Source organism: Lygodium microphyllum, chromosome 7 (assembly GCF_053477565.2).
Source record: "Lygodium microphyllum isolate KBCC chromosome 7, Lygodium_microphyllum_v1.1.10, whole genome shotgun sequence".
Lineage (NCBI taxonomy): Eukaryota > Viridiplantae > Streptophyta > Polypodiopsida > Schizaeales > Lygodiaceae > Lygodium > Lygodium microphyllum.
This window is the reverse complement of record NC_141141.1, coordinates 8,046,678-8,054,234: the sequence shown is the minus strand read 5'-3', so window position 1 is coordinate 8,054,234 and position 7,557 is coordinate 8,046,678. Positions and strand designations below refer to the sequence as shown.

Here is a 7,557-nt window from a genome sequence, read left to right as displayed (position 1 = left end):
TTCAAAATCTTGAGATGAATTTGCAAAATTTCCAATTTAAATGTATCCATCTACAAGTGTGCAAAACCAATCACAAGACTCTCTTTCTCCCATGGCCTTATAGGTGTAATGAAAGTAAGAAGAAGAGATGGTGCACTGTTGATAATTACAAGATAGGCTGTATGTGCAACCCAAGTATCTATTAGTTCTCACCAAGCAAACCTACATTTTATGATGTGCAATATAGAGATGTTAGAAAATGCTATTGATGTGTAGTATAGAAGCATGAACTCAAAGGTCAATGGGCATTGGTAGGGGCGAGTAGTACTTTAAGTAGTCAAGTCTAAAGTCATCTAATTGAGGTTCATCTTTGGAAAAATCGTATTGGGGGCATATTATGCAGAGGTAGCAATAGATTCTACTGGTAGATATGTTATAATGTTTGTTATTGCATGATAATTTTAGGCTTAAAAGAAATGCAATGAGAATAGAGGAATAACGAAAAATTCTCCCTATATTACTAATTTGGATTCAGTGAATTTGCATATGTCACAAGGCATAAAACTGGTCTCATATTAGTGAATAGAAGATTTGCAAAAACATAAAGGTGAAGTTGCCAAATTTTAGTTTAAGGGAAATGATATCTTATGGGGCTGGTGCTTCGACCAATTAATTTTATAAATTGATGAGCAAGCTTATTTTCCTAGGATTGAATGAGTTAGCAAAGTTGCTAAGGGAGCCAGACTTCCAAGTAGTAGAATTGGAGCAAGGGATTGGGTACTTAGGATGCACATTGGGCATAGGTAATAAGACACATGTAAAAGGTCATTAAACCTTGGGCAATGTAAGAGAAAAAAAAGAAAGATGCAAATAAAATTAGTTGTTTTCTTAAATGGGAGCTCAACGTTCCTCCATGATTCAAGAAATGTCCATTCTCGCGTGCACGATTAGGTCCCAACTTCTCATATTCACACAATCTCATTGTTCATTCTCCCTCGCACAACTAGGTCCATCTTCTCACATGCACACAATCTCATCCTTGTTTGCCGATTGCCTCGGATGCATGATTGTGTTGTAGTCATCAACTGCTTAGTATAAGTATTGTTATCAAGCATTGAAGGACACTTTTCAAGGCAATACTCCGATTATCAACAAGTAATCAATCATTCATATCAAATCATTTGTTTTCAGAGTAGGTGTAGCAGACAACCTCCCTACTGTTTTCAGAGTAGATGTTGTTCAGAAGTAATAATGGTTTATGTAGTTCAAAAGTAATAATGGTTATTGTCCTATAGTTCAACATGAGGTTGAAATTGAAACTAAAACTGAAACAAACTATGGTTATTGTCCTATAGTTCAAAAGTAATAATCAACATAAGGCTAAAACTAAAAATAATGGTTACTGTCTTATAGTGAACCCGTCATGTAGGCAAGTGATAAGCGTCATGAATGTGAGACTGAATGAAAATCAACATAATTGTTACTATTATTTTTAGAGATATCTAAGCCATGCTTATGCCATCACTCGTAATGGAAATCAGGTACTATTACACTTTAGTGAGAGGGGCCTTTGTACAAATCAGGATTATACCTGAAAAAAATTAGGATTATACCTTCATAGTTGATTTCAATCATAACCTTCATCAAAGTGTTGTTTTTCAAATTCTGTTTGGACATTGTTCACCTGTCATGTAGACAAGTAATAATCAATATCAATGTGAGAGTAAATGAAATAAATAAAGATAAACTCAAGGGGAGTCGAACCCCAAACACAATTTGCATCTACCGAGGAGTCTACCTGCAAAATTTAAAAAGAATATTTGTATAGAGAGAGACATGATTGCAATCATGCCTTAGAGGCAATCATGCCTCTCTCTCACTCACTCACTCACTCTCTCTCTCTCTCTCTCTCCCTTCCTCCCTCCCTCCCTTGTGCATATTTGTGTTTTATTTTTTCAAAATATCTCCAAAGCAAAACCATGAAACCGTCCCATGACTAGTAGAGACAAATCTAATTCTCTCTTAAAGGCTGAATAATCAACATCAACAAAATTTTGTTTGTTGAGCCAAAGATGTAGACTATTATAGAGATATAGTCTATATTACAAATATATTTTTGAGATAACAATTAGAAATATTTTTAAGAGCCCTTGTCTATAATAATATACCAACAACGAGTCATTGGGGTATTTGTTGAGATTTTAAGGTGCCAATGCTAGCAACATATGGAAATTGATTTGAAGCATTGGGTAGATACGAATATTAAAGGATATATAAGATCCAATTAGACACTAGATGTTGAAAATGGGTCTATTAGAGATGTAGACTCTATTAGATATGTAAATAAATCCACGAGTCTTGGTAGCTAATATTATCATTGATGAGACAAAACATTTTTAATTTAAAGAATCTTGAGTGTTACCAAGATCCCTTTAAGTCCTCCAATTTTGATGAGACATCGAAAATCTCTACAAGACTTGCGTTTGGAATGATGATGATCGACAAAGTCTACTCATTGTACTCACAGAGATAATTGATGCGGTGTACGCACCAAAAATCACCAAGAGTTGAGTCATTGAAGGCGGGGGGGAGGGGGGGGGGAGATTTTATAACAAATTGGTGATGCTATCAATATGATCATGTGACTTATCTTTTTCTAGAATTCTTCAAAAACGAAATAGAGAAATAAATATTGATAAACTCAAAAAAAAAAAGTTATCATCCTACCGTTGAAACACTAACCTTAATATATTTTCCCTCTAACGTTTTGGAACTCCTGCCTTCTCTTCTTTTCCCCTTTTTTCATTCAGCAACATAGCAGGCCGTACTCTGTGAGCTGAGTGGAGGCGCACAGATTTCATGATAGAGAAAGAAAAGACGGTCACATAATATTGCAGCATCGGTCACCATCACTAAGCTCCAGTCCAGGTACAATTATATTTTTGCAATGTCTTATAAGCTTTTTTCATGCATCAATACGTTTTTGCTATGGCTTATCAGGCCTGTTAAGTCTCAGTAATTACTTTTGCTACGAGGGTCTCCTGCACTAGAACTTCTTTCTTGTGTTTGTACAGACACTTTTTGGGATGTCATAGTAATAGTAGCCCTCTGAGTAGTTTCTCTCCTTCAGGCTTGCAAAGTACATTGTCTTGCGACAGAGCACTGTTGCCAGTTACATCTACACGAATCTTAAGACCTTCCATGTGGTAGATCTGCTTTGGGATGGTGCCTGAAAAATTGTTATTCGATAAGTCCAGAAGCTGAATTTTGTCAAGCTTCGGTATCCAAGAAGGTAAAGATCCAGTGAGTCTATTATAACCTAAACTAAGCACTCTGAGATTCTCAAATTGAGCCCAGGAATTTGGTGAAGTTCCCTGAAACTGATTGTGGTGTATATCCAGAACTACCAGGCTAGTGTCTTCTGTTAAATAGCTAAAAAGAAAGGCCTGCTAAATAATTACACATAAAGTCCCAGATGGCGTAGATTTGCACGAATTCTGTTACAAACTCGAACGAGCGTCTTCTGAAGTAGGAGAATCGCCTGTCAAGCATCTAGACCGGAATTCCACATCATGCTGTAGCGACCATTTTGGACTACACATTCTTATCTGAGCTCAGGAATTATTGTTCATGAAGCCTAATAAGACATGGATCTTTAGGGCTAACCAGAGGATGGACAATTGTACAGATCACCAGGTTGGCCATTGATTGTGATGGCATTTGAGATATTGTAAGCCCCACCCTGGGCTAAAGCCTGAGTGATAACATCCTCCACATTAGGATTCCACCATTCACCTGTCAGTATTAAATAAGCAGAAATCGAGGGAACCGTTAATTACACATGAACACTCTATAGATGAACCAGAAAGAAATTGTGACCGTATGCAAGATTAGTTGTAGCTTTGAACTTTTGAAGAACATAGCCAGCTCTTCCCATAGCTGAACATTCAGAGATTAACTGAATGGTTTAGAGCTATTAAGAAGGGTTGTGAAGGGATTTGCACTCTTAATATGTGGCCAACTCTAAGCCTGATTCTTATTTGAAAAACTAGCTTCAGTGACAGTAATAGTGACATGTGGGTAAAGAATGGCCAGTAGAGGTGATTAAAAATTTCTCAAGGCTACACTTGAGTCTTGTCCCTTCCTGTTTCATGTGTGTACTGTCAAGGTCAGGAAACATGTCACCTGCAGCATGTACTATCAAGGTTGTATCAACAAATTTCATGCATATAGACATCCACCATGGTAAGGAAACATGGTTAGGAAACATGTCACCTGCAGCATGTACTGTCAAGGTTGTATCAATAGATTTCATTCATATAGCAGCTGCATTTCTTAGGCAATCGAGCAGCCAGCACAGTCTCAGCATTGTCTACAAAACACACAGCTATGCCTGGTCCAAACCACCTTGTTACAACTTGTATCAGCTTTAAACACCTACAAACAGCTAGAAACTATCCACTAGCAACACCTTGCTTATTTTGCCTTTCTCACTTGCCATACTTCACCCAGGCTCCAAGTTTTAATACCTAAGGTGACATAACCTCAACCTAAGTCTTATGCATTGCTAAACACCAATAACAGTTCTCACAAATGACATGAAAAGAGAGATGATACAACTAGAGCTGATTCAATTTTACAACTAGCCACTGCATGTTGCTTCTTGAGAGCCCTTACTTCAATCTCATCTTTGGAGAAGAGAGTGTTGTCCCAGTCTCGTATGATCTGGAATAAAGTACATTCAAGGGGGGTTATCATGCACCAACTATAGCATCCTGGATCACTGCTAAGGCAAAGGAAGATGTAATGATCATACTAGGTGAAAGTTAAAGCTCTATATAGACTTACACTTCTCATAGTACTGATGTGGGATTGGATGCTGTGTCCAACAATTTGAGACGCTGAAAGTTACTGATAATGTTTGTTTTATTTGACCACAAGTGTAGCCCACAAGTGTGGCTGGCGAAACATGACTGTCTGCAATAAGCTCTTCACCATTTGTCTGAGCATTTGCGAGGATCATGCCTGCTCCTCCGGCTTGCTTCACCACGATCCCCTTTGCAGCACGAGGATCAAGGCCTTTGTCACAAACTACAATCTTACCCTTGACAAGGTCTGGCATTAGTGAATCCATCCTACACAAATTGGCCTCTCCATTGCTGTTTGGCTGGCCTACATTGCCTGCATAAATTAAGGGCACCTGCATGATTTTTACACACAAAAGAACCTTCATCAATTGGTATAAATGCAGAAGCTTGTTATACCATCCCAGAAGAGATGCACGAGCTATGTTTTGCATCCATTCAGACATACTCAAGAAAGTTGAAGTTTCAGCAGTGTACCTGTTCATTGGCCAGATCATGGCCTTGATACAATGAAACTCCTGTGTAGGTAGCTCCAGTACCAAGCTTTACAGTGGCTGGAAAATCACGATCAAGTGTGCTTGCACCCACACTAAGCAGCCATGGGGAAATGTTTGTGACTGACTCTGGGTTTGGGCCTCCATTTCCAGCTGAGCCAACTACAAGGACCCAATGCTACCAACAGGTCAGAACTGAAACAACCCCCTTTCTAGCAAACCTTGTACATGGCAACTCGGGCCCTGGTAGCGATGCCCCGTGCTATTCCTGGTGCAGAACCAAGCAAGCTTGCCTGGGGGACATGGTTTCCTGTAGCGGTGGAGGCAGTGTGGGTTCCATGACCTTCATCATCTCTAGCAGATTTCGACTCCAAGGTCTCATTTATGGGTCCTACTGCAGACTCATATTCATTGTAGAATGCACGTGCACTTAATAAGCTTGCCATTACAGAGGGAAGGAGAGAAGTTAGCTCCAGCCTCACATTCACCCTTCCATTTGATGGGAACAGGGCCAAGGGCCTCATCCCCAAAGCTTTTCCTTTCAGGCCAAATTCCCGAAACCATGATTCCAATTATCACATCATCACCATAGCTAGAGACCGGCCAGAGCCCATAAGAAGTGTTAAGGCCCATGAATTGTGGCATCCTAGTAGTATGCAATTGGGTGGTAAAATCTTCAGAGACTGCGAGCGATCGAGTACACTATCACCGTCCAAATTTTCCAGAGCCTGAGCTTGGGCAGGGCTGAGCTTGGCTGCAAAGCCATGGAACACATGCTGGACTCAAGATTGCACTGTAGAATCTCCACAAACTCAGATGGGCTGTAGAGCAATTGCAGCGGTGACTGTGCCCCCAGCACAGCCATGTGGCCCTCGATGTAGTCATTGCTCCCAATTGAAACATAGAACAAAGACCTAGAGATGAGGTGCTGTGCTTGCTGGATTCCCAACTTTGAGGTCAGCACTTTCTTGACGGAGCTGAAGAAAGAGACCTGTTCATGCAAAGGTATGTGTTGTCCAACACTTGCAAAGGTATGTTCATGCAAAGGTATGTGCTGTCCAACACTTGCTTGACAGAGCTGAAGAAAGAGACCTGTTCATGCAAAGGTATGTGATGTCCCTGCATTCAACATAGGTGGACACGTGCGTGCATGCATGCATACTCAAGAATAGAGCATTAGATTACATCTCTAGCATCAAAAAAAGCTCTTCTTTGGCTTCAAGGACAATGTTATGAGACATGTGAAAGGGTTATAGAAAGAGACTTGCCAGATAAAATCCAAGGATTGGAAAGGAGTTTGAGGACTCACAAAAGTGCTACCCATGGAGTTGAGTATGCCTAAGGAAGATGAAGCAAAAGGTAACTCCCTTCAGGACATTGTCGCCTGCTGACAGGTAAGGAAGGGGGAATGGCAATCCAGCCAAAGAAGCTACCATGGAAATAGGAAAGCCAAAGAAGCTAACAGGTAAGGAAGGGGGAATGGCGCGGGCAAGGGTGGAGAGCTTGTTGTTGTTGCCCGAGTCGGTGAGGGAGTACCCAAAGATGAAGATGGCAGGGAGTTTGCATGCATCTTTGCTGCCAACTTGGTAAATCTTGGTCATGTTGGCTATATCAGTAGACCAGGTGTGGTCTAGTGCATCGCCCTGGCTGATGTAGGTGTCCCTTCATTAATACTGATGCTTGGAGGGCTCCTCCTTGTTGAGACCCTGATCAGCTTGATAGAGAGAGGTAGACTACAGCAAGGCAAGGCTGTCCTTCAGAAGGTGCACGTCACGAAGAATGTGGAGGAGGAGTTCGAGGAAATGGTGAAGTCGAGTGATGTAGCACCTTATAACAAACTCCTGCTGCAGCGCCGAAACAGGCCACAGTTGATCATATTTGTGATGGTCTCATTGTTCTAGCAATTTACAGGCATCAATGCTGTACTCATGTTCTAATTGCCATGGTCTGGCAATTGCACTGGCTGTGCCCATGCACTCTGCTGCTCCAATGAGGAAGTATGGGCATATATGAATGGTAGGCATAGAGGAGGGTATCATCATCATCATCTTCCTTGGTTTCACTACTGGTTCCAGTTCTTTGACAGAGGAGAGCAGGAGAGATCGTTGTACCACTTAAGCTCCTTGCAGAACAGCACCCTCATTACTTTGTCTTCTGCACAGAAAGCAGCCTGCACTGTGAGGATATTGCTTACGGCCTCTGCACCTACCACTGCGGAT

At 40.9% G+C, this 7,557-nt stretch overlaps 1 pseudogene; it reads right to left on the bottom strand.

The window, feature by feature from the left end:
• Nucleotides 1-3,068: 3,068 nt before the first annotated feature.
• Nucleotides 3,069-6,939, bottom strand: LOC148033159 (subtilisin-like protease SBT1.7; annotated as a pseudogene).
• Nucleotides 6,940-7,557: the final 618 nt, after the last annotated feature.